Source organism: Lissotriton vulgaris, chromosome 4_1 (genome assembly GCF_964263255.1).
Source record: "Lissotriton vulgaris chromosome 4_1, aLisVul1.2, whole genome shotgun sequence".
Classification (NCBI taxonomy): Eukaryota; Metazoa; Chordata; class Amphibia; order Caudata; family Salamandridae; genus Lissotriton; species Lissotriton vulgaris.
The window spans coordinates 651,387,965-651,412,564 of record NC_141691.1 but is presented as its reverse complement, the minus strand read 5'-3'; the positions used below and the strand labels follow the sequence as shown (position 1 = coordinate 651,412,564).

Below are 24,600 nucleotides of genomic sequence, written 5' to 3'. Positions count from 1 at the left end.
GCAGCTACATTCTACTTATTTCGTGGGTTAGACATCTTGGCACCAGTTTGTGTTCCCCTTTTCACCACTAACACTGAAGGAATCCATCTTACCTCTGTGTCTCTCCACATATTCTCTTCACTTAGGGGTGCAACAGCTTTGACTCATTCTCTCCTGAGGTGCACAGTGAAGCGTAAAATCCCAAGAACAGTAGAGAGAACTGCATGGCCTAACAGTACCCAGCTCAATACCCAGCTTATTGCTGGGCCTGGACTAATGGTGGTAATTCTTTGCTTGATGGTAACCACCATTGACATAATCCTGGGCCTAGTGTCAATGCTATGATGGTACCTAATTGTGGCATAATGCTGGCTCTGGCATCACAGTGGCATTTCTTGGCATATTATGGAGATGTATTTGCATGTATCTTCTGTTCTTTGTAAGAGTAGCTGTGAGTGGTCATTTAAACAAATATTTAACAGGCTGAGGAATAGATGCCCCTTCCATCTTACTTTAGTGATGGCAGTCCTTATTCAGGATATGCCAACATTTCTCAGAATCACCACTCAGTCTTTCATCTACGATCTCTCTTACTCATCGGTCCATGCATTCACTCACCAATTCATCCACAGATGTGCTTGTCTTTCATGCAACTTTATATCAACATATTCACTTATCATTAATCCCTCCATGCAATCATCCTTCTATCAATGCACTTACTGTCTTATTCACCCATTCGTGCAGTCACTCATTTATCCACTCTTCCAAACATTGACTCCAACCTCACAATTACTCAAGCACCCATCAACACATCCGCAAACGCACCGGAGAAGCACCTTCACTCACATCATATGCCAGCTATATTGTCTTTGCAAATGTGTCTTTTGTTATATAGTAATACACAAAGCGAGGATGTGTTTGGAGATATCATACAGAAGAAATCTCAATACTGAATATGCACTGATAATGTTGATAGTGTTGAACAATAGCATTTACGTCCATCCAATTACATTATAGAATTGCTGATCATAAATACCTTGGGGGCATATTATCAAGCCTATTATCGCCGCTTTAGCGGCCGTTTTCGGCCGAAAAACGTCGATAATCGCATCGCAGTATTAGCAAGGAAACCCTAGTGCGTGTTTCCTTGTCTTAGCACCGGTTTTCCTTACGCCTTGCATCGCATCTCTAATGAGATGCAAAGTAGGCTTTCCCTAGCAAAACAACATTAAAAATATCGCTATCTGTCCTTCGCTGTATTTACAAGCCCGCCCAGGACACATATAGCGATTTTAAAAGCTGCGCTAACCTCGGTTATCGCCGGTATTTTCCGTCTGTGAAAATCCTAACTTGACTATCTTTGACATGGAAGGTGGATTGCACGGCTAAATCCACATCTCCCTATCACTAAGGATTCCCCTATCGATGCAGGTTTATCGCTGGATTCACAGCGATAAACCTGCATTTTAGTGCTATCGCCGGATTTTTCATCGCCTTGGAGATAAGCATTGTAAATAACGCAATATCTTGGAGATCAAATCCGGCGATAGCCGGTGTTAAACAAATTCACGCTAAGCACGCTCTGCAATATTTATCGCTGTTCGTTGATGATATGCCCGGAGGAAGCTGAAAACCAAAGGAGACCACGCTTTGCCCTTGAAGGTGGTAGTGCATTAGAACTTTTTTTGTTCTGTTCAGGCTCTTTCCGGTTATTTGCTGATTCATTGGGCGACCTATTGTAAACAGGTTCTACATCTTCAGGTCCATAGAATGAGACCAGTGTTAAGATGGAAGGCTCAAAGTACCTATGAAATTCCTCTCTCTCCATGAAGTTAGACGGAAATGCATTTTGACTCCACTTTTCAATCTATATGCAAATTACTTTATAGAAACACTGCCGATTTTTGATGACTGTAGAAAGCAGGAAAGTCGCTGTGAAAGAATGCAGATGACGAAGCGCTGTCTCACGTCTTTTGTATATAAAAACATTGCTTGGAATGTGTTGTTCCCAAATTTGAACACGAGCAGATGACACATATGCAAGTCATATACAACATATGTTTGTATCCCATTATAATCAACATTAGGCTAAACGTTTAATATATTTACACAATACTTACTCTTCTCGTGAAACGATAATGATTGTGATATCTGCTGAGCTCAATGGATTTAAAACAGTATATACTAAGGTATTGAATTTAATTTTGTTTCTTCACCTGGGGAAGTAACTCGTCCTACAAATATTGTATTTTCAGAAACATGAAGGTTTTTCGCACTGCGTATATTCCAGCTGGCGAGTAAATTGTTTTCTGGTGCCATCCACTGCGATCTGCTGGCCATGATTTTAACCATATCAACAACAACTCAGCCTTCCATCTTTCTGAGATCGATACATTGAATCCTCGTAAAATGTCTAATAGTTATTAAATATGCTTAGAAGTTCAAAATTGTGGAATGAAGTATATATAAAAACAAGTTCCTTTTAATAAAATAGTCAGCTGTATTATTAAATTCAACATTTGCAAAACCACATTTTGGGTCAGATTCAAAGAGAGCAAAAGTGTTGGATATCTACTAAGATGACCCCTCTTTGTGGTGGTGCACCATATGGTGCCTAACACCAGCATAGACGCGCATGTTTGTTTTTTTGAGGAGGTGGAGGTTGATGAAAGGGGGACTGGCATTACGGATTTAAATCTTTACTGCATGGTTTTCCAATTTAAGAACTGCAGGACATTGCGTGGGACACCGTATTGCTCAAACTAGGGACGGATAGTATCACAAATGGTGGCAGGACTGGGACCCATGGGCTTTCTTTATAAATTTGGAGCCCTTAAATCTATCAAAAAGGTCAGCCTGAGGGGGTTGAAGGCTGCACTCAACGTTTGGTACAAGGTCAGGAAGACTTTGGGTATCCAGTATTATTCTTATTTTCTTCCAGTGTGGGATTCTCCAGGTACTACAGTGTTTGATGGATGCTCTGAGTCACCCTTAGGGAGGCTGGGATTGCATGCTGGTGGGATCTCTTTAGGGTGCAAAGGCTTTTACCTTGGGAGGCACTTAAGGCAAAGACTGGAGGTTCTCTCTTTAGATTCAAATATGTCCAGCTTTTATCCTGGTATGGGAGTGCTAATTTGGAGGCCGGTGGTGTTTGGGAGGTTGAAGCACTTTTGAAAGATATGCAGCCCATGAGGAAGGAGGTCACTTTATGGTATAGAAAGCTCTTGGAGACTGAGGATGAAAGCTTGGGGTACCCTATGGGACTTGTAAGGGAATGACCCCAGATTCTGTGCTCATCAATGCATGGCAATGCCCTTTAACACTGCTATACTCTGCAGTTACGCCAATCAATCTAAAAAAGAATCATGTCTTCACTATTTTAGGCTATACTGGATTGCTCAGAAGATAGCAAGATTTGTGTGAGCCATGACATCAAGATGTAAAAGATATAGTCTACCTGGAGTGAATTGTGAGCATATGTTTGCTACCTTGCCCATGATCAACAGGTTCTGGAATAATATGAGCAACACTACTGCCGACATCTTTAGTTTCAGAATTGTGTTCAGTCCTGTTTTGGTGTTGATTGGAACTGATATGGAGTTGCACCGTCTGTTGGGCAGGATGCAGGTTAGATCGAAAGGTGCTAGCGCCAGGTAATCGCGCGCACCTGGGCCTCTTCCCGCCCCCTCCTCCCTGCAAGCACTTAACGACTCGCGGCCCCCGCTCCGCGGGAGCCGCTCGCAGTCGTGCTTGCTGCTGGAAGCGTGGGGAGCCCTACACACTGCTGCTGTCTTACCGGATTTGGGACCCTTGCACCTTGAGCCTGTGTGCTCCGTTGTGTTTTCACCGTCAGCGCTCGAATGCAGAACTGTGCCTGAGCCCGTGTGCTCTATTTCTTCACTGCAACTGCCCAAAGGGAATTTATCTTGGTACCCTGCACGAGTCAGCCGCCGCATTCCAGGCCAGATCTTTCCACCTGCTGAGGGAGTGACTTTGGCAGCGGGAGCGGGACTGCGAGGCAACGAAAGGTGCTAGCGCCAGGTAAGGGCGCGCACCTGGGCCTCTTCCCGCCCCCTCCTCCCTGCAAGCACTTAACGACTCGCGGCCCCCGCTCCGCGGGTGCCGCTCGCAGTCGTGCTTGCTGCTGGAAGCGTGGGGAGCCCTACACACTGCTGCTGTCTTATCGGATTTGGGACCCTTGCACCTTGAGCCTGTGTGCTCCGTTGTGTTTTCACCGTCAGCGCTCGAATGCAGAACTGTGCCTGAGCCCGTGTGCTCTATTTCTTCACTGCAACTGCCCAAAGGGAATTTATCTTGGTACCCTGCACAAGTCAGCCGCCGCATTCCAGGCCAGATCTTTCCACCTGCTGAGGGAGTGACTTTGGCAGCGGGAGCGGGACTGCGAGGCAACGAAAGGTGCTAGCGCCAGGTAATCGCGCGCACCTGGGCCTCTTCCCGCCCCCTCCTCCTCCTACTTAGCCCAACTTCCGCACGCGCACGCGGGACGCGCGCGGGCGAAGACCGGGCAAAGACCGGGCCGTTGTGTGGCCGTTCGGTGGCTGGAGAGGCTGGGCTGGGCCCTGTCCCTTTAGTCGTGCTCCCTACTTAGACCCGGGCTCTCTGTGACTTCCACTGTTTGTATACACTGTTTAAGTGTTACTATAGTTGTTTCAGTTTTGCTGGTTTAGTATTTCTAGATATAGTCACCCTTGTATAACTTCATAGCTGTGTTTCCTCTTCCCATTATGGATACGGCTTTACCTGGGATTTCGGGGGTTAACCTTAACAAGGGCACTCTAGATAACTATTTCAAGAAATCCATCTCAGAAATTGAAAGGGAAGAAGCCTTAGCAGAGAGAAGGGTGGAGCGTCGACGCTCCATCGAGGGTTACAAGGCAAGAACTCCCTTGGTTATGTCCCCGCATATTTTAGTACCCAGTACAGAGGTGTCCCCATTACTGAGGACCCCTTCACATCCCAGGGAATCCCAGAACTTTTAAGGGATATTACTTCCACACCTCCCTTTTCCTCAGGGGACCCCTCTAGTTTGCCTACTGTCGCTCCCTTACCACCTTGCAATCCTGATGCAGCTCAGAAATTTATGCCAGCTCCCATCCCTATGGCAAAAACTACTGCTAAAAATCAATTGAGGAAGACTGAGGCCCAGATAATCCCTGGCCCTCCGCCCAAAAAAAGGATGAGGAAGGGGGGTACTATACAAAAGGGCAAAATTAGTCACTCTGAATTTGGTAAGGGGAAAGGGGGGGGGTGCAGTCTCTGTTTCTATACCAGATGTGGGTATTAGACCTACTACTTCTACAGCGACTGCACAAGAAATACCACCCCCTATATTAACTACTACCCCTCCATGTGCATTTCCGGAGGTGACCCCTCCGCTTGCCCCTACCTTAGAGTCAAAAATGCTCAGGACACTTACTTCCCCTATTGTAGATAGATTATTGGCCATAGAACAACGGTTAGGGAACTTGGAACAGGCTATTTTAAATAGACCGGCCAATCAGAAGGTCCCTATAACACCTAGTATAGTTCAGACTGCAGTCAGTTCACTTAACAGCTCAAAACCTTCTACTTCCAAGATGCTCTATTCAACATCTAACAATCTAGCCAAGGAGGCCCATACGATTTCTACCACCACTACAACAGCCTCTTTCCCTTTGCCTAACCCTCCTACTAAAACATTGTCCCATATTCCTCAAGGCACTTTAACCTCCGCCACTCCTTCTACAGTTGCCACTAATAAGAAAGGTACCAACTCGAAGGGTGGAAGCAGTACCGCCGCAAGATCAAGCCAACCGGTGGGAGAGAGGGCACCATCTAGCAACGCACCTAAACGCAGGATCCCCCAGGTTGAACTTCCTCCAGAATCACTACCCTATGTAGTGGTGCTTACGGGTGTGCCCACTCTAGACCCCGATAAGCGAGAAGGCCCAGAGCAACTTAAAAACAAAACCATGTACTGGTTGTCTAAAAATAGACCTCTCCCGGTGAATGTTAATGGAGACATAGTGCATGTGCGCCGACTCTCCTGGTTAGGGGGACGGGAGAAAGACATTGAGGGCGACTTGATTGTGATTAACTTCAGGGACCCTGAAGCTGTTAGGCATATTCTGAGTTGGATGCCGGGGAACCTAGGCAAATCAATTATGCTGTGTGACCTCACTTATTTCTATCCTAGAGCCCTAGTAGCTCCTCTGTCATGCCCATGGCCCCCCATGCCCCCGATAGGGATTAATGGCCCAAAACAAACTAACCATTACCTCCCCTCACACCCAGGTTCCATGATCCCAAAGAATGTTCTTGGGTGGGAACATGTCCCACCAAGGGGCTATGGAACTAATTACAGGAGTATGGAACATTTTTCTCATTCAGGGGGGATGGACCATTTGCTTCCATTTACACCTTTGGAAGTTAACAACAGATTTGAAGCTCTTTCTGGCTTGGACTCTTGTGATTGACGCCTGGGGTCCCTTCCTGGTTATTCTGCTGAAGAAAGAGCGTCAAATGGACTGAATGAAAATTCTCACGCTCCCGGTGCCAACTCCCTTTGCCAATTGTCAGCAGACCCTCATGGTACGATCCCAAGTCTTCCAGTCACATCTAACTTTAGTCCACCCTCTTTACAAGGGGTTCCCATCCCAAAAGTTTGTAGTGGTAGAAACACCTCAGGGGGGCATGGACTAATCCTGCACACTCCCTCTAGTGCCCTGCGGGTACTATCTTGGAATGTTGCAGGTATTTCCAACAAAATTCACACGGATGAATGGGATTCCCTTATAACAAATAGTGATATCTGCCTCTTTCAAGAGACATGGGCGAGGGAGCCGGTTCTCAAAACTGGCTATGCCATATTTGAGATCCATGCCACCTGGAACGGCAAGGGGAGGCCCTCGGGTGGTTTGGCGGTGTGGATAGCTTCGCATATTGGCTGCAAAGCGGAATCTCTACCTACGTCTTCCCAAGACATCTAGTGTGTCCTTCTAAACTGGAAGGGGGCTCCAACGTTAGCAATAATAAATGTTTATTCCCGCCCAGTAGGACCAACGGCAGAGTCCACCACACTTGAAGATCTTGTGTCCTTTCTGGGCCAGCTGCCGGCAGACTTCAAGGTGGTAATGGGCGGTGACTTTAATTGCCACTTCGAGCCCCTAGAGGGCTTGAGGGAAGGGGCCCTTACTGCAGAAGACGACTTCTGGGGCATACCAGTGTGCCACTCGCCTCATCCTAAATCCTGGTCTCCACTTGCGGTCCAAATTATGTCTTTAACTCTTAATTTCGCCTTAAGAGCCTGTAATGGACGGACTCCCTCAGATACCCCCTCCAAGTGCACTTTCAATAGACTCAATCATGAGTCACGACTGGACTATGTTTTTGTTGACACCAGCCTCTGGCCTAAGGTGGAGGACTTTTATATAATTCCTCGCACTGATAGTGACCATAATGCCCTCCTCCTCTCCTTGGCCTATCTCCCCGAACCTATAGGACCCTCTCGTCCAGAGGAAAGAGATGAAAGGGGAAATTTGGTATTAACTTCAAATAGGCGTAGGGTGAGATGGCAGAATTTCTCCAAATCGGAAGAAAATATGGGGAAAATCTATAATCTGGTGCTGCCCAAATTTGAGGCCTTGGAAGAACTAATTAGTCTACCCAGTACCCAGGCCTTGCAGGAATCCTTACCTTCTATTCACGAAGAGTTAGTGGCTGCATTGGGAGAGGTCCTCTACCCAGAGGTGCCGAAGTCCAAGCACAAGACCAGAACATCTACTTGGTATAACTCTGAGTGCAGAAAGGCCAAAGCTGACCTTATCACTGCAGTCAAAGAGGGGGAACCCCGGACCAGGGTGTCCGCTTTGCGGCGACAGTACAAAGACACAATGGCTTGTGTGAGGTCAGACTGGGACTGGGATAGATGGCAGGATGTTTCTGCAGCTCTAACAGCCAAGGACTCAAGAAGATTTTGGTCCTTGGTTACTACTGGCTCAGGGGAACCAAAAGCCGCAGTAGAACCCAATATAGCAGCACAAATATGGGAAGATCACTTCGGGAAACTCTATGCAGATGTCCATGAGAATACTGATGCCACTGTTGCAACACTCCTCTCCCTTCCTGGTGACACTCTGGAGTTCACGTTAGGGGAAGTGGCCAGTGCAATTGATGGCTTAGGGTTGGGTAAGGCACCTGGCCTTGATAAATTACCTGGTGACCTTTTCAGGTCCCACTTAGAGATCTGGGCGCCTTACCTCCACATCCTCTTCAACTCACTTGCACGTGGTATGGCGATCCCCTGTACTTGGCTGGGGGCAGAGATAGTCCCTATCTTCAAGAAGGGCTGTCCTCTGCTCCCATCCAACTACAGGCCGATCAGCCTGATAGATGTCCCCCAGAAGATTTACTCGCGAATCCTACTGGACCATCTGTTGGTCTGGATGGAGGATAATGAAATCCTAAGTCCTCTCCAGGCTGGCTTCAGGAAAAATACGTCCACCATGGACCAAATCTTCCGCCTAGTTCTCCTCTTTTGGAAAACGGTGACCATCGAGGGCGGGAGATTGTACATGGTGTTCGTGGACCTGAAGTCAGCGTTCGATCTGGTACCGTGAGGAAAACTCTGGGAGGTCCTGAAGGAGTTAGGAGTGCCCACTAATTTACTCCAGGCTTTAATTAGACTTCACCAGGGCAACTTCGCTCAGGTACGCTGCGGACGGGGCGGAGCATTGACAAATAGGTTTCCTGTTTCCCGGGTTAGGCAGGGCTGTGTCCTTGCCCCTACTCTTTTCTGTTTATATGTGAACAGCGTCATCTCACACTTAGCTAACGTTGAGGATAATCACGCCCCAGTCTTGGCAGGCAGGAGGGTACCAGCGATTATGTTTGCTGATGATACCCTCCTGCTTTCCAAATCACCCATGGGAATTCAGAGAATCCTTGATGGCTTCGATCTTTTCTGTAGGCAGCATGGCCTTGAGATAAACGCAGGGAAGACCAAATACATGATTTTTAACCCCTCCTCTACAACTAGACCCAACCCAACCTTAAATTCTACGGTCCTAGAGAGGGTCAAAACATTTCAGTATTTGGGTGTAACCCTTCAAGAGAACCTCTTATGGGGCCCACAGATTGCAAGCTCGCGATTAAGGCTTTCCCAACTGTCTGGGGCTATTTTAAAGGTTACCAACACCTCAACATATAAACCTATAGCTCCTGCAGTTGAGATGTATAAAGTGCAAGCGAAACCGGCCGCACTTTATGGAAGCGAGCTATGGGGGCACCAAGCGGCAACTGAGTTGGTTAGTGCTGAAAATAACTTTATGAGGCGTCTCCTGGCCCTCCCAACTGCAACTCCCCTACTTCCCATACGTCTGGATCTGGGTCTACCTTCCATCAGAGAGGATCTCAAATCTAAACCCATTAGATTTTGGCATAGACTGTGGTCAACAAAGGAGCTTAGTCACTACAGGCAAGATCTGGTAAATGTCATGAACCTGAACCACAATGACAAGATACCTTGGCTAGCCTTTGTAAAAAAAGAATTGTTTAGGCTTGGTTTTAGCGAGCTTTGGGTGACTCCAGAAATAGGCTGTAGCAAGGTACCCCGGAAAAGACTAGTGGAAGTGTACAAGGAACAAAATCTCACATCTCACATGACTGCACTTAGCACTGGCACCCTAACTCACTGTTTTACTCAATCCAAAAATTCATATACGTTTGAAACTTTCTTGGATTTTATATACCCAACCTTGGCAAGGAAGTTGTTTTTACAGTGGCGGTTTGGCTCCCTGCCAATCAAATCCTTTACTAGTAAATGGACCAATGGGGGGGATAAGTTATGCCCTGGCTGCAATCTGTGCGATGAGGATGAAATCCATGTTCTGTTTTTCTGCCCCACCTATAAATCCCCAAGGAAATATTGGTTGGTGCCCCTATGCAGGAACATGGCTATAAGGAACTGTCTGTCATCCTATAGAATACTGAAATCTGACTCTTCCCCCCATATTGTATTTGCAGTTTCCAAATTTCTCCTTGGCATGTGGCGTATGAGGTCCAAGCTGATTAAGGATAAACTAACATAGATTGAATATTCTGCCACTGTCTTATTGTTATTTACGGCTTCCGTTGTAAACGTCCTTACCATAATGTCAATTTTACTCTCATGTAATGAATTGTGCTGTTCCCTTTTTTATGTATTTTATCTATTCGATTTTAAAATGGATAAGAAGTCTCGTTACTTGTATTTTTGTACATTCCAATGATGTTTTTATACTGTTGTATGTATTTGTATGTCTCTTTTATGGCCTAAAAGGCCGAAATAAAGATTTTTGGATTGGATTGGTTAGATCCTTCAGCCCCTTATCGAAAAGATTGGCTTAGAGAATTACATTGGACTAGTAGGATTGACTTTGGCTGTATCTAAGGTAGAACAGATAATATCTGTTTGATTTTTTGAGGTGGAGTGAGGTCCTGGATTTGGAAAAATGAGCAGTACCATGATTACATCAGAGCATCAATATGATACGGGTATAAAAGCCTTGGTTGGTGTGGCGGGCCACTCTTCATGCATCAGGTGGTGAGGGCAGGGCCATGTTGTTCACCTGGGATTGCAGTAGCTTTTGGTGATATGAGGAAAAATGAAAACACTAGCACAATCGTGCCATGGAGCAATGGTGCCTGCATTTCATGCAGGATTATTTTTGTGCAGCAAAACAATTTCCTCTTTTTATTAAAATTTAAAAAATCATATAAATGTTTCTACTTGTTATGCCATTCTCAGAAGACATACCATTTTGGCACAATTCCAGATTGACTAATATTAATAAATCTGGTATTGCTTCAAATTTCATGGGTAGAAGCACAGAAACACCGGTGCTCCACCCATGGAACACCTACCACTACGAAACGAAATGTAATGCAGCTCAGTCACGCAAGGCGGTGCAAATCACCACTTGCGTGGCCAAGTAAATATCATTTAAGGACTTGTGTCGCCTTCTGTCCACTTCTGTGACACAAGGACAATTCAAGTCCTTCTAAATCTGGGACTATATACCTATCAAACCTTTTTTCACATTGGTAGATTGAATATTACATAGTACAGTAACAGAGTTAATCGTGTGCAACAGTGGCATATTTCCTGTTTCACACACTCAAATATGGCAAGTTTATTTTTGATGTCAGAAACAAGCAGAAAGATGGAGAATAAAGCTAAGCAACATGCAAAAAGATGTGGAATAAAGGTGAGAAACAGGCAGAATGAAAAGAAAGAGGCAGGATAGAGATCAGAAGTGAGCAGAAAGAGGCAAAATAAAGGTCATAAATGAGCAGAAAGGGGCAAAATAGAGATCAGAAACGAGCAGGAAGAGGCAAAAAAAGGCCAGCAACAAGCAGAAAGAGGACACATAGAGATCAGAAAGGAGCAGAAAGAGGCAAAATAAAAGTTAGAAATGAGCAGAAAGAGGCAAAATAAAGATCAGAAATGAGCAGCAAGAAGAAAAATAAAGATGAGAAACGAACAGGAAGAGCTATAATTAAGGTGAGAAATAAGCAGAAAGAAGCAAAATAGAAACAAACCGGCAACAAGAGGCAGAACAAAGGTCAGAAGGCAGCCTAAAGAGCCATAAAAAAATTCTGAATCTAGCAGAAAGAGGAAAAATAATGGACTCATGAACTCACTCACAGAGGCTCATTTACTCACTCACAAACCCACTAATGCACAAACTCACAGACCCACTTAGACATTCATGCACCCACTCACAGACCTACTCAGACATTCACACACTCACTGAAAGTCCCACTCAGATACTCACACACTGACAGGGCCTGATTCATAAAGTTAAGCTTAGACTTTTAGTCTAAACATAAATTACCTACTGGCGGTCACCAGTAGGTAGTCATAGTTAAGACCTAGTTTCCATAGGAAGAAAGTTTTTTCATTTGCCAATAACTTTGGCGTCGTTTGACAAATCCTCATGAAAATTTCAAAGCTAATACTCCAGTCACTTCATCTGCTGTCTTTAAAATTTTGGGTGATCTGTCAAGTGAGGGCTGAGAAAAAGGGTGGCTCCCAAAATGCTTTTTCTCCTTATTAATTGCCATATAATTCTTTAGACATAGCAACAGCCTGAACTGCTGTACAGAATTACATCAAATCTGGCAAAAGAGTTCTCAGATGTACAAAAGTGGCTGTGGTGGATCCATGACCACTCCTGATCTCATGCCTGAGATCTGATTGGCTGCCAATACTTCAAACCAGGAAGTACTGGCAGCCATCTTGAGACACTTACAGATACTGGGTGATATAATTGGTGATGTCATCAGTGATGTCATGTCTCTAAGGCCCCCCCAGCTCCAGAGACTACCACCACCCGGGGCTCTCATTAATTAAATTTGCGGGGGCACACTGCCCCCCTGCAGCCTAGGGGACTGCCACCCCCTGGGGCTTCTTTTTTAGAAAAAAAGTTTACCTGGCTTTGAAATGGCTGGGCCCCTGGGATAGGGTGCCTGGGGCAGAAATTGGCCTGGGACTGGGGCCGTTCGGCCCACCTCCCTGTAATTGATGGGGGGGAAAAAGTCCAGGCACCGGGTATGGGGTTCCTGGGGCCAGAAATGGTGCAGGGAAGAGGGGGCAATGAGGCCCCCTTTCCTAATTACTTAAAACAAAAGTAGAAGAAAAACAGCAAATTGCTGGGGCCCACCCCCTTTTACCACCACTCTGCACCAGGAGGCACCGTTCCTCCTGGTGCACAGCTGGTTGGGGATTGAAGTTCCTTTGGCTGTCAAGGTTCCTTTTGGGCCAACAAGGCCTCCTGTTGCCTCTAGTAAGTCCCAAACATTGGGATTGCTGAGAGGACTTTGGAGGCCATGCCACCTTTATCCTCCACTCTGTAATTGCACCTCCTGGTGCACTGCTCATTGTAGAATGAAGTCCCCTTGGGTCCAGAAGGTCCTTGGAGGACAACAATCCCTCCTTTAATCTACAGTAAGTCCCACACAGCGGAGTTGCTGAGAGGTCTTCTCTACCACTCTGCAAACATGCCTTCTAGCACACTGCTGGTAGAGGGATGATGTTTGCTTGGATGCTGAAGGTCCTTGGGGGCCAAAAAGCCCTACTGCTTCCTCCAGTAAGTCTCACACAGCGAGATTGCTGAGAGGTCTAAGGCAACGCCCCCTCTCTCCATCACTCTGCAAACGTGCCTCCTGGTGCACTGCTGGTTGGGGGATGAAATTCCATTGGATGCCGAGGGTCCTTGATTGCCAATAAGCCCTCCTGTAACCTCCAGTAAGTCACACTTTACTGATTGATGAGAGGACTTCAGAGGCCACCCCCTTTCTCCACCACATTGCAAACATGCCTCCTGACACACACTGCTGGTTGCAACATACCCGTCTATCAGAAATCAAAATGGTGTATAAATATGATGTTGCTGCGCCCTTTTTTGTGCTGCAACAAAGGAATGTGAAGGAGAGCTCGGGCAAACCGGACGGTGATGTATGCGGGGGACTGTGACCAGAGGGTTGCTGTCACTGCGGTCACAACCAAGAAGGTAAGAGAAGGGCGGACAAGTTATACCAACTTATAATTGCCACTGGTCGGTTGTGGGACGAGACTCGAAAGGAAGATCAAATTGATATTGTTTTGTGTTAACAATTCAATGTGCGAAAAGCAGTAGTTTGAGATTAGCATGAGCATACAAAGTGAATCAGTTGTTAATCGAGGAGAGAAATATATAATTATTTTGAGTAACAAGAAAGGAGAAAATGATTTTCTTATAAAAAACAATATTTATTTATGGGGCATGGAAAGTTCTGTCAAAAAGTCATAAAAGTGATAAAGCAAAAGTGTATAGAATGGAAAGAAGGAAGGCAAAAAGAAATGCAGAAATAGCAAAAATATTTGAGGTTGATCAGGCACTGGCAAACACAGGAGAAACAGTACAGGAAAAAAAGCACTGGATGAAAAAAGCACATTAAGACATTTGGAATGTCTTTCAAAAAAGGAAATTAGTGGTGAGATGGTATAAAGTTATAAAAAATATATGGAAGTACAAAGAGAACTGAGGGGCTCAACATATCGTTAATGTCAAGTCATCAAGACGCCAGTGGAGAACTGTTACATGAATTGGGTGCACATAATGGGGCCTCAATGTTCCTAGTTGTCTTTCTGATTAAACATATAAAAATGTATTAAAGGAAATACAAAAACAATTGAGAGAACTAGAAAAAGAATTGGAAAAACCACAAGAATTGAATGTGATAAACTTTTTGAAGTAAATAAAAACAGACAAAGAAGCAACATTATTAACAAAATTGTTAAACTTCTGCCCTACAACACATATAGATCTGGCCCAAACTAGAATAGACATTTATAAATACATTGGAAAATAAAATTGTAAAAAATATATGCAGAAAGAACATAAAAGATACAGGAATCCCCAAAAGAAATACTGGAAGTAGCTTAATGGCAGAGGACATCATAAGAATTATTAGATGTTGAATAAGATCTCCTCTCATTGGGCGCAGGAGAAAGTGGGGAAAAAACAAAATCATTGTATTACTCTAGTTCACCACCAGGGAATAAAGTGGACATATTTCATAAGGCGATTACTCAAGCTATTTACAGAAGTCAAAATGTCATATGTGTCAATATTTTAACATCAAAAGAGAAAGCGGACTTGAAACAATTGCAGGAGGATGGTTCAATTGAAATAAACCTAGCAAATAAAGGGGGAAATATCATTATATTGAATAAAAGAAGACAAAAAACAACTCTCAAGTCAAACATGTTACAATTGATTAGGTATCAATCCAACAAAGCAAATTCAAGAAGCATCGACAAAATAAAAAAACAAAATTTAAAAAATGGTGAATCAAAATGTATTAGATGAAGAAGAGCGCATATATTTAACTACCTGCAATGGCTTGACCTTTTATGAACTATATTTATAATAGGAGAGGGAGCATGTGTGTCCTCCCTCCCTAGGCTGATTTTGGCCCCAGTGACCCCATTCCCCAGGGCCTGGCCATTTATAAATAGGGACAGAGGCTGTGTGGACCCCTCCCTCGGCGGATTTTGCCCTGGGACCCAGCTTGAAAAAATATATATTAATAACTGGGGAGGGGGCTGCGCAGCACCCCTCCAAGGCTAATGTAGGCTCCGGGGATCGATCCCCTGGTACCTGGATATTTAGAAATTGTGGTGGGGTTCTTGTGTGGCCCCCACCCCAAGCCGATTTCATCCCCAGGGACACCTTTCACCAGTGCCCACCCTTTTTTTTAAAAATTAGATTGATAACAGGGAAGGGGGGCCGCCCCACTGGGCGGGCCATTTAGGAATGGGAGAGGGTGGCTGTGCGGTCCCCCTTCTTAGGCTGATTTTGCCCAGGGGACCCCACCTCCCAGGGCCCAGCCTTTTTTATATTATATTGATAACTGGGGAGGGGGCTGCGTGGCCCCCTCATTGGGCCGAGTTAGGCCACGGGGACCCCATCCCCAGGGCCTGGCCATTAGTCCTGGGAGCCCCCAGTGCACCCAGTTTACATTGGGACCACAGGGGGAAGCCTCAAGGCTCCTGCGGTCCCATTGGGCTCCCCGCCGCTTGTCAGGGCTGGCATTGCTGTAGGACACAGGGAGCTGCTAAACATGCAGCTCCCTGTTTCTCAAAGCAATTTATCTGTTTCCCTGCTCTCTTGACAGCGGGCAGGGAAACAGACTTATGCTTCGCTTCCAGCAAGCTAGAGCATTTGTCACTGCTCTCGCTTGCTGGAAGCAGAGTGTTTGCTGTGGCTTTGCAGGAGATATTAAAGTAACTTGCCAAGCCACAGAAAACAGCTATGTCCTGGAATGGTCACCCCCGGAAATAGCAGGAGCCGGCCTTCGGGTGGTAGTCATCTCATGCTTCAGGAGGCTGGCCATTGGCCCCCTCCTTTGTTGTAGGAGGGCCTGTCCCATGGAGGTGGCAGTGCCAGGGATCAATAATGGCACAGGAGGGGCGGTGCAGCCACCTTCTCATTTTAAACAATAACATTTGGCCCTGGGAGGTGGTGGTACCCGGGGCCTGGGGGGGGTCAATGAGGACCCCTTTTCAAAAATAAATAGCCCCGGAGATGTGGTGGTCCCTAGGGCAAGGGGGTACTCAAAGATCCCCAATTTATATTGCAATAGCCCCAGGGAGGTGACAGTCTCTGGGGCACAGGGGTACACGAGACCCCCATTTCTATTTCATATTTATGGCTGCATCACCCTGGGATGTGGCCCAACTAGGGACTTAATATTAGAGAAGCACGGGAGCCTGCACTTCTTTTTTCCCCATGCGGGGACTGTGTCTCCAGCGTGGCTCCCACTAAAATTTTCTGGTAATTTTATTTGCCCTGGCGGGGTTCCTCTGAACCTTCCCAAGACGCCTAGGAGGCCAGAGTATTCCTACACTGCTCCCTTCTCTTTTTCTTTTACCTTTGTTGTGGGACTTAGCTCAAGCCAAGTCCAAAGATGGCTGCCAACACTTCCTGGTTTGAAGTGTTGGCAGCCAATCAAATCTCATAATGTGATCATGAGGGTTCATGGAGCCTTCTTGTCCCAATGTATACAACTTTGAATTTCTTTTTATAACTACACAAACACTGAACAGATTTATACCAAACCAAAAAAGGCGCTTCTCTGGACCAATATCTACCTTACTGCCAAATTTGGTGTATCTTTGTGCAGCAGTTCGGGCTGTAGCCGTGTCTTAAGATACTATGGGAATTAACATAGGAACACTCATTTTGGGACTCCTCCTTTTTCTCGGCCCTGCTTCGCAGATCACCACAAACCTTTCAAGGCAGCAGCTGATGTGAGCGTTGTGTTCATTTTAAAATCTTGTGAGTATTCGTCAAACTACTTTAAAGTTATTGACAAAACATACATCACTCTTCCTATGGAAACTATGCCCTAATTATAACTAACTACTGTCGACTGCCAGTAGGTAACTAGCAATTTTAAATATATATATATTCATATATCTATATATATATATACACACCCAAATATATACGTGTATGCACATATATACACACACACACACATATTTATCTAAGTATATTCACTAAAACAAAATCAAAGGTTAAAGGGAGTTATAGTGAGTTAAAACATAATATTTGAAACTAATGAAACCACAGTAATTTGCCCCTTTATATATGTCTCAATTAACTATAACTTGCGCCTTAATATAACTATAACGCGTGCCTCTGCCATACACAGTATTGTTATCAATAATGTCATTTCAGATTTAATTGGGATTGTCATCAATGTAGTAACTGAACATTTCAGGAGTGATGTAATATGGAGGGTACTAGCTGTGCATGGTGAGAGTGCAATTTGAAATTAATTTAGGACATGAGTTTCAGTTGCTTGAAATAACGATAACTTGTGCATTGTAGTGGTTGTGTTAGTTTAGAACCGGTGGACAGAGAAAATCAGTATCCTGGGGGTTGGGGTCCCTGGGACACTGTGTTTATGGGAGCCACATGAGATGGGATCTACTTGGAAACACCATTCTTGGGGAGAGAGGGTCCATGCCCTGCTCCCCAACTATGAATGCATCAGGCCCCAGGGGATGGGGTCCCCAAGGCTGAAATCAATTCTCGGAGGGCTCTGTATGCCCCCCAACTAAAAATGCAGTGCACTCTGGGGCCACAATTGGCTATGTGAAGGGGGCTGCACACACCCTGTCTAGGTTCTTTTTTAATAGAATGACTCTCCGGGCATGGCCCAACCAAAAGGGCTTGAAAATCTAAAGGAAGGGAGTCAGCATTTCTTTTAATTTTGTTACTGATGTTCAGAGGGTCTGCAGTTCCGTTAAACAAAAATAATATTTTTGCGCCTGGGGGGTCCATCTGGGACCCCTGCCAGAACAAGGTGTTCACGGTATTCCTACAATTCCCCCTCTAATATTTTTTTTACCTTTTTTGAGTACAGGGGACTGAGTCCATAAGGGTACTGTCAGAGGAGCAGGGAGAGTGTTGCAGGTGGTCATTGCAGTGGCACGTAGATCAGGCCAGGTGTCGCAGACAGTCGTAACTGTAGCGCAAAGATCCTGTTAGCATTGCGGAAGGTCACTGCTGGATATTTGTGTTGATGCTGTAGAGTCAAGTGCAGATTTCATGTTGCCGATTGTTGCTGGTGGCTGCTGTAACATGAAGCGTCAGGTTCACCGGAGATTTGTGTTGGCAGTAGGAGCGTGTGGCAAGATCTTGGCGCAAACTAGCCTGTTTTCGATCACAAACAGCCCACAACTTCAGGATTTCTTCTTTTCTTCAAGGAAGAGCTCAACTGATGCCACACAAAGCGTCCAGGACCAGGGACGATCCTCTTGAGGAACAGCAGCTCACTCCAGCAGAAGCAAGCAGGGCTCAGACAAGTCCAGTTGCAGAGAGGCCTCTGGAGCTTGTTCTGTCCCTTTACCAAAGAACAGGAGGTCAGTCAGCTGACATTTGGAGTCATTTCATATTGAGAGGAAGGGTGCAGGTCCAGTCTTCCTTCTTAAACAGGAGGGCAGGCTTCAAGAAGCAGGGAAGTCCCCTGGCAGCATAACAGTCCTTGCACTGTAGTGTCCACAGGTCCAGGAGGGTACTAAGACTGGGTCGGAGATGCCTATCTTTATACCTAGTGCCCCCTTGAAATAGGAAATGCTTCCAGAGTTTTACCACCACGGACATGTGGGGTTTTAAACAGTTCTAATTTTGTGGTTTGTTTTGATTCGTTCTGTTTTGTTGAGATGCAGTCACAGATTCAGGAAAGCGTGCATAACCACCCACATTCCCCGATTAGGGCATAGCTTAGCTCCCATATATATATATGGACCTTAACTGCACACCGGCCGATCGTGATGGAAGTTCCTGGCGCTAGGAGATTGACTTTAGCAGGTGGAAGGAGCACCAGGGATAGATTAAGAAGAGAAAGCTTGGGAGAACAGATGGGTTTTGAGTGCCTTACGGAAATGCAAGTAGTCAGTGATGGATCTGATGGTCAATGGGGGGCTGTTCCAGAGGCGGGGGCAAGGATGGAGAATCTGGTGCCACCTACTCTGGACTTGCGAAAACGAGGAACGCTTAGGAGTGCCTGGCTAGAGGAGCGGAGAGTGCGGGGAGGAAGATAGTGAGTTATCATGGAGTTAATAAAGACAGGGGCCGTGCGAGCGCAGGCCATGAAGACCATGCAGCCCATCTTGAAGAGAGTTCTCTGCAGGATGGGGAGCCAGTGGAGGGACCTGAGAAGAGGGGTGGTGTGGTGAGATTTAGGAAGCCGATGGATAAGGCGAGCGGCCTGATTCTGGATGGACTGGAGGTGCCGCAGTTCGTAGGCAGGAATGCCCACGTACAGGCAGTTCCCGTAGTCCAACCGTGAGAGAATAATGGCCAGGACAATGATTTTGAGGGCATCAAAGGAAAAAAAACAGGAGATCTTTCGGATAATCCTGAGAGACAAAAAGCAGGATGAAACAACAGAGCTAACCAGGGGACGCATGGAGAGGTCCTGGCTGATTTTGATTCCCAGGGTTCTAGCTGAAGCAGAGGGAACTGGGGGAGGACCAAAGATGGAAGGCCAGAAGCCAGGGGTCCAGGGGCTGGTGGAACCGCCGGTCAGGACCAACTCCGTCTTGTCCGGATTAAGCTTTAGATGGTTTTGGTTCATCCAGTCAGAAATAAAAATAAGTGTGGTTTGAAATTTAAGGATGGAATCAGAGTCGTGGGAAAGGTCAAAAACAAGATGAAGGTCGTCAGCGTAATTGTATACGGAGACCTTCATGTTTAACAAAGAAACAATAAGGGGATAGATATAAAGGTTGAAAAGAAGAGGGGAGCGGGAGGAACCTTGGGGAACCCCACAGGGCACCGCGTGGAAGGGGGCAGAAAAACAAAAGAGACGGACAGCCTGCGTCCGACCTTGGAGGAATGAGGCGAGCCAGGGGAAGGCGGTATCCTGGATGCCCGCTGCCCTGACACGGTCGAGAAGGATGGAATGGTCGACCGTGTCAAAAGCAGCGGACAGATCGAGAAGCACCAAGGCTTGGGGGGAGTTGGAATCAGCCTTGCTCTTCAGCTTGTCCAAGACAGAGAGGACCACAGATTCGGTCGAGTGGACCGGGCGAAAGCCAGCTTGATGGGAGGCCAGAAGATGATTGGTGATGTGGCTCTCCAGGATCTTGCCTAAGTAGGGGAGCAAAGAAATGGGACTGAAATTGGCAGGGAGAGTGGGGTCAGAGCCGTTTTTTTTAAGATGGGGCTAACTATGGCCGATTTGAAGGAGGCTGGGACTATACCCTGGGTAATGGAAGCATTAAGAAGGGAAAGGGGGGGACTCAGAGACTAGCCCCTTCACGATGCTCACTTGTAACGTCAATGGCCTGGGGGATATGATTAAAAGAAGATTGGTGTCCTCGTCCATAAAGTGGGTTCGCCCAGACGTGGTCCTCCTACAGGAGACCCATCTTAAAGGTACAAAATGCGGGTTCCTTGCGAGAGGAGCGTATATGGTTCTGGCGCATGCGGGATACACCTCTGGATCTCGGGATGTAGCCATCCTGTTTAAAAAGTCTCCTCCTTTTAAGTTGACACACCCGTGGATAGATCCCCAGGGAACATGTGGGAATGAGAGGTACATGGGGTAGAAAGAAGGTTACTATTCTATCAGTTTATGCTCCTCCGAAGCTACTAACTAGGAACCTACATAGGGTGACCGACATCCTCCTGGGGACACCGGGCATGACACACATTATAGGGTGTGACTTTAATGATGTAATTTCTATCCCCAAGGACAGCCACGCTGACCCCCCGACTACACAATTAGCTCGACTGACAGGCACCCTGGGTTTGGTGGACCTATGGAGGCATCTACATCCAGAAGAACAACAGTATTCGTATTTTTCCGGGGCTCACAGGGTACACTCATGATTGGGCTATGTGTTGCTCCCTCGGGGTGTCTTTGAGAATATCCATGAGATGTAATATATTGTTAAAGTGGGGGGGTGCCCTGTGCGGGACGAGGGAGTTGGAGACTATCGGCCTGGGACCTACAGAATAAAGAAGTGCTACAGGGTATTTGGGCTGACACAAAGTTTACTTTGCAGAAAATCTGGGATCTGTACAGTCAGGTGTTGTGTTGTGGGAGGCATATAAAGCGGTGCTGCGGGACAGGCCCCAAAGCTGGATAGCCTGGGAGAAAAGGAAGGTGTTAGACCTGGCACCTTGGCGTGAGTCTCCCTTCCACTTTTTGCTGATGTGCCTCCGATGTTTTGCTGGTTTTCCGATACTCAGGGCACTGCGCCACGGCTGACCCGTGCCGCAGTGCAAGTGCTCCCTACTGTGAATTGTACATGCGATTGGTATCCATGATTGGTACATTGGATTTACTGTTAGTCCCTAGTAAAGTGCACTAGGAGTGCCGGGGCTTGTAGATGCCAATACTGCTGGTGGGCCTGCAGCGCTGGTTACGCCACCCACCGAAGCAGCCGTAAAGATGTGTCTGGGAACTGCGACCGCAGAACCCGCGTGCGGTCTCGTACTGTCACGCTAGCTGGGCAAGTACACCCACTTGCCAGCCCCCGAACCTTCCCTTGACTACATATTAGTCACCCCTATGGTAGGCCTGCGGGCAGGGTGCGTTGTAGGTGCAAGGTAGGACAAGCCCTGAAGTGTGAGGCATGTCCTAGTAGTGACTTACAACCAAAACCGTATTTCACTATTGAAGGCTACCTGCTCCATTAGGCCAGACTGAGCTGCTGGAGTTATTACACCCTATAATCCCAGCAGGCTCAAGGAGCCTGGTAGCGCGTCGTGTTTAGTATGCCTGAACTCAGGATGATAAAATATTTCTTTTAGTAAAGTTTATTTTAGTATCCTGGGTTTGCAAATGCTACTTTTAGAAAGTTAGCATTTGCTTGCCTAACCATTTCAGCCCGCCTCTGCTGGTATGTGTATCTGACTGTCTGGGACGTGTGAGTGACAGGGCTGGGAGGATGACAGGTGGTGAATGCGCAGATTACACCTTAGTGGGAGGTAGGAGTGGCTCTTGACTCTGGATCTTGCTGTGCTCTGCCACCACAATGCTGGCTCCACCCTCCTGGGGAGCGTCGGATGATTCCGCCGACACCTGGCCCAGGAAGGGCGAAGCCCCATCAACAAGGTACTCTGGCTGCCCCTGTCCGCACAATGCTGGCTCCACCTCCTGTGGGGCGTCTGATGCGCCTGCCCCTCACACTGAAAGCAGAAGCCGGAGTACACCCGCCAGGGTACTCAAGGACTGAGAGTGGCTATGCAAAGGCCCCCCTGGCCTGCGAGAACAAAAGAAATGCCATATAAAAGAAGGAGCCCTGCTCCTTGAAAATTAGATCCTGTTTGGGCTACAGAAGGAACTCTGCCCGACGAGAAGGACCAGGAAGGACAAGGAAGAGTGCTGTCTCTTGCCTGTGTCCGGTGCCTTGCTGCTGAAGGAGAGGGAAAAGGTAAGACTACGAAAAGACTTTTGCTTTACAAGACTTTGTGCCAAACTCCGCTAAAAGATCTCCAAGGGCTTGCAACTGAACTTGCCCCCTGACCAGCGCCCCAGGACTAGTGGGCGCTACACCCTGAAGAAAGCGACGGCGTGTGCTGCGTATCACTGCAGTACCGACGGAGGAATCTCCTCCAAGGCAACGACATCCACCTGACCACCGTGACCGGGGCCCAAAGCAACCGCGAAAGCAAAGTGAGGACCAGCCGCCGCTGGCCCGAACACCGTGACCGCCACTGCACCGGGAGCCCGAGAGCAAAGCGAAGGAGGACCCGTCCGGTCCGAGCTCTCGAGTTGACTGCGCAACGAGCAGCCAACCCACTTGCCAAGACGGACAGTTGCCCTGTGAGAGTCCCCTAGGTCGGTACCTTGCCCGACAGCTCAGCTGTGAGCGCACAGCTGCACCGGCACTTGGCTGGGTACGTCCTGCACTTGAGGACCGTACTGCCACTTGCCGCCACCACGCAACCACCGCCTCCAGGGTCGGAGCGGACGACGAGGAAAGGACCCTGCCGCCACAGAACACCGCTGCCCCGGATGACCCGTGAACTGCTCGGCTGAGAGCCGCAACGAACAGCGACCCCGGGAAGGCAACGCGACGTGGGACAGATCCCCTGGGAGCCGCCTGCTCCACAAGAACTTTGTTGAACTGGGCAGAAGGCCCTAAAGAACTCTTATTGCTCGAAAGAACTGTGGCAACTTGAACTAAGTAACTTGGAACCGCTACTTGAAAGTCTGATAACTGTATTCATGAGCCTGCTTGAAGTCTATATAAAGATATATATTTTTACAGAATACAGTCTGGTCTCATTGTGTGGTGGGTTGGTTGTGACGGTGTAATATTGCAAGTGTTTAACCCTATGTGCCCCAAAGATTAGCCTACGACTGCTTAAGCCACACTACCTAGAGGGTAAGCAGAGGTTGTCTGGAAGGTAACCCTCAGCCCTGACGAGGAAGAGAGAGTCCCTGCTTGTCGCTAGTGTTGCACTGCGCCAACTAGAGCCTCCCCCTTCCTACATTGGACGCAGCGGTGAGGATTTTTCGAATTTACACTTGCGGTATCTATACCTTAACTTCTGACCATTGCACAGTGATTACAGTCCAGTTACTTAGCCACAGACTTTGCTTTTGAATTTTGCCGAAAAGAAGATTCCGAGTGTGAGAACCATGCCGGGCACGAAGAGCCTGGATGGAGCGGAGTCCACGACCTCTGAGATGTTGGAGGTGGAGTGGGACGCCACAAAGCTGGATAAATACTCCAGAACGGAACTGAAGTTTTTTTGCAAGAAACTCAAGGTTCCACACACCGGTTGCAAGAACAAGCCACAGCTCTACAAGGCCCTGAAAGCCTGGATAGAGTCCAGAAAGGCCCCGGAGGATCAAGATGCCCTCGCGGAGCAAGACACAACGGAGGAGCAGAATGCACCTGTGGATCTGGTGGATCTCGAAAGACAAGACAGCGTGCACAGCTTTGGTAAAGGCCTGTCACTAGAGGAGCTGGCAGACAGGAAAGAAACAAGGAGTCACGAAAGAAAGCTGGCAGAATTGAAAATCCAACTGGAGCTTGAAACAAAAAGAATGGCGCTGGAAGAGCGAAAGCACCAAATGGATTACGAAGTGAAAATGAGGGAGATAAGCCTGAAAGAAAGAGGCTTGGATCGTCCTCCCTCTGGTGGCAGCACATCGCCAGTGCAGGTAGAGTCAAGAGTGCACATCCCGAAGGACGTAGTTAAAGAATTCTTTAAGGGGGATGACATAGGACAGTGGTTTAGGGCATACGAGGTAGCCATGTCCTCCCACCGGGTCCCTGACAAGGATTGGGGAGCGGGGTTGTGGGGAAGGTTCCTTAGCGAAGGGCGAGATACCTTGCTAGATTTGCCCGTTGAGAATCAGAGATCCTATTCCCACATGAAAGAAGCTTTAATGAGCAGGTACGGGCTTACCCCTGAAATGTATAGACAGAAGTTTAGGGGATGTACTAAGCGGCCTGGGAATACGTATGTGGAGTATGTGACTTATTTTTGCAGAGCACTGGATGGTTGGGTGAAGGGTAGCAAAGTGAATGATTTTCAAGGTCTCTTTGATTTA

General features: G+C 47.1%; 1 protein-coding gene across 1 annotated transcript in view; it reads right to left on the bottom strand.

The window, feature by feature from the left end:
• Positions 1 to 24,600, bottom strand: part of LOC147722380 (uncharacterized) — a 58,975-nt gene that overhangs the window by 8,933 nt on the left and 25,442 nt on the right. The window lies entirely within an intron of this gene.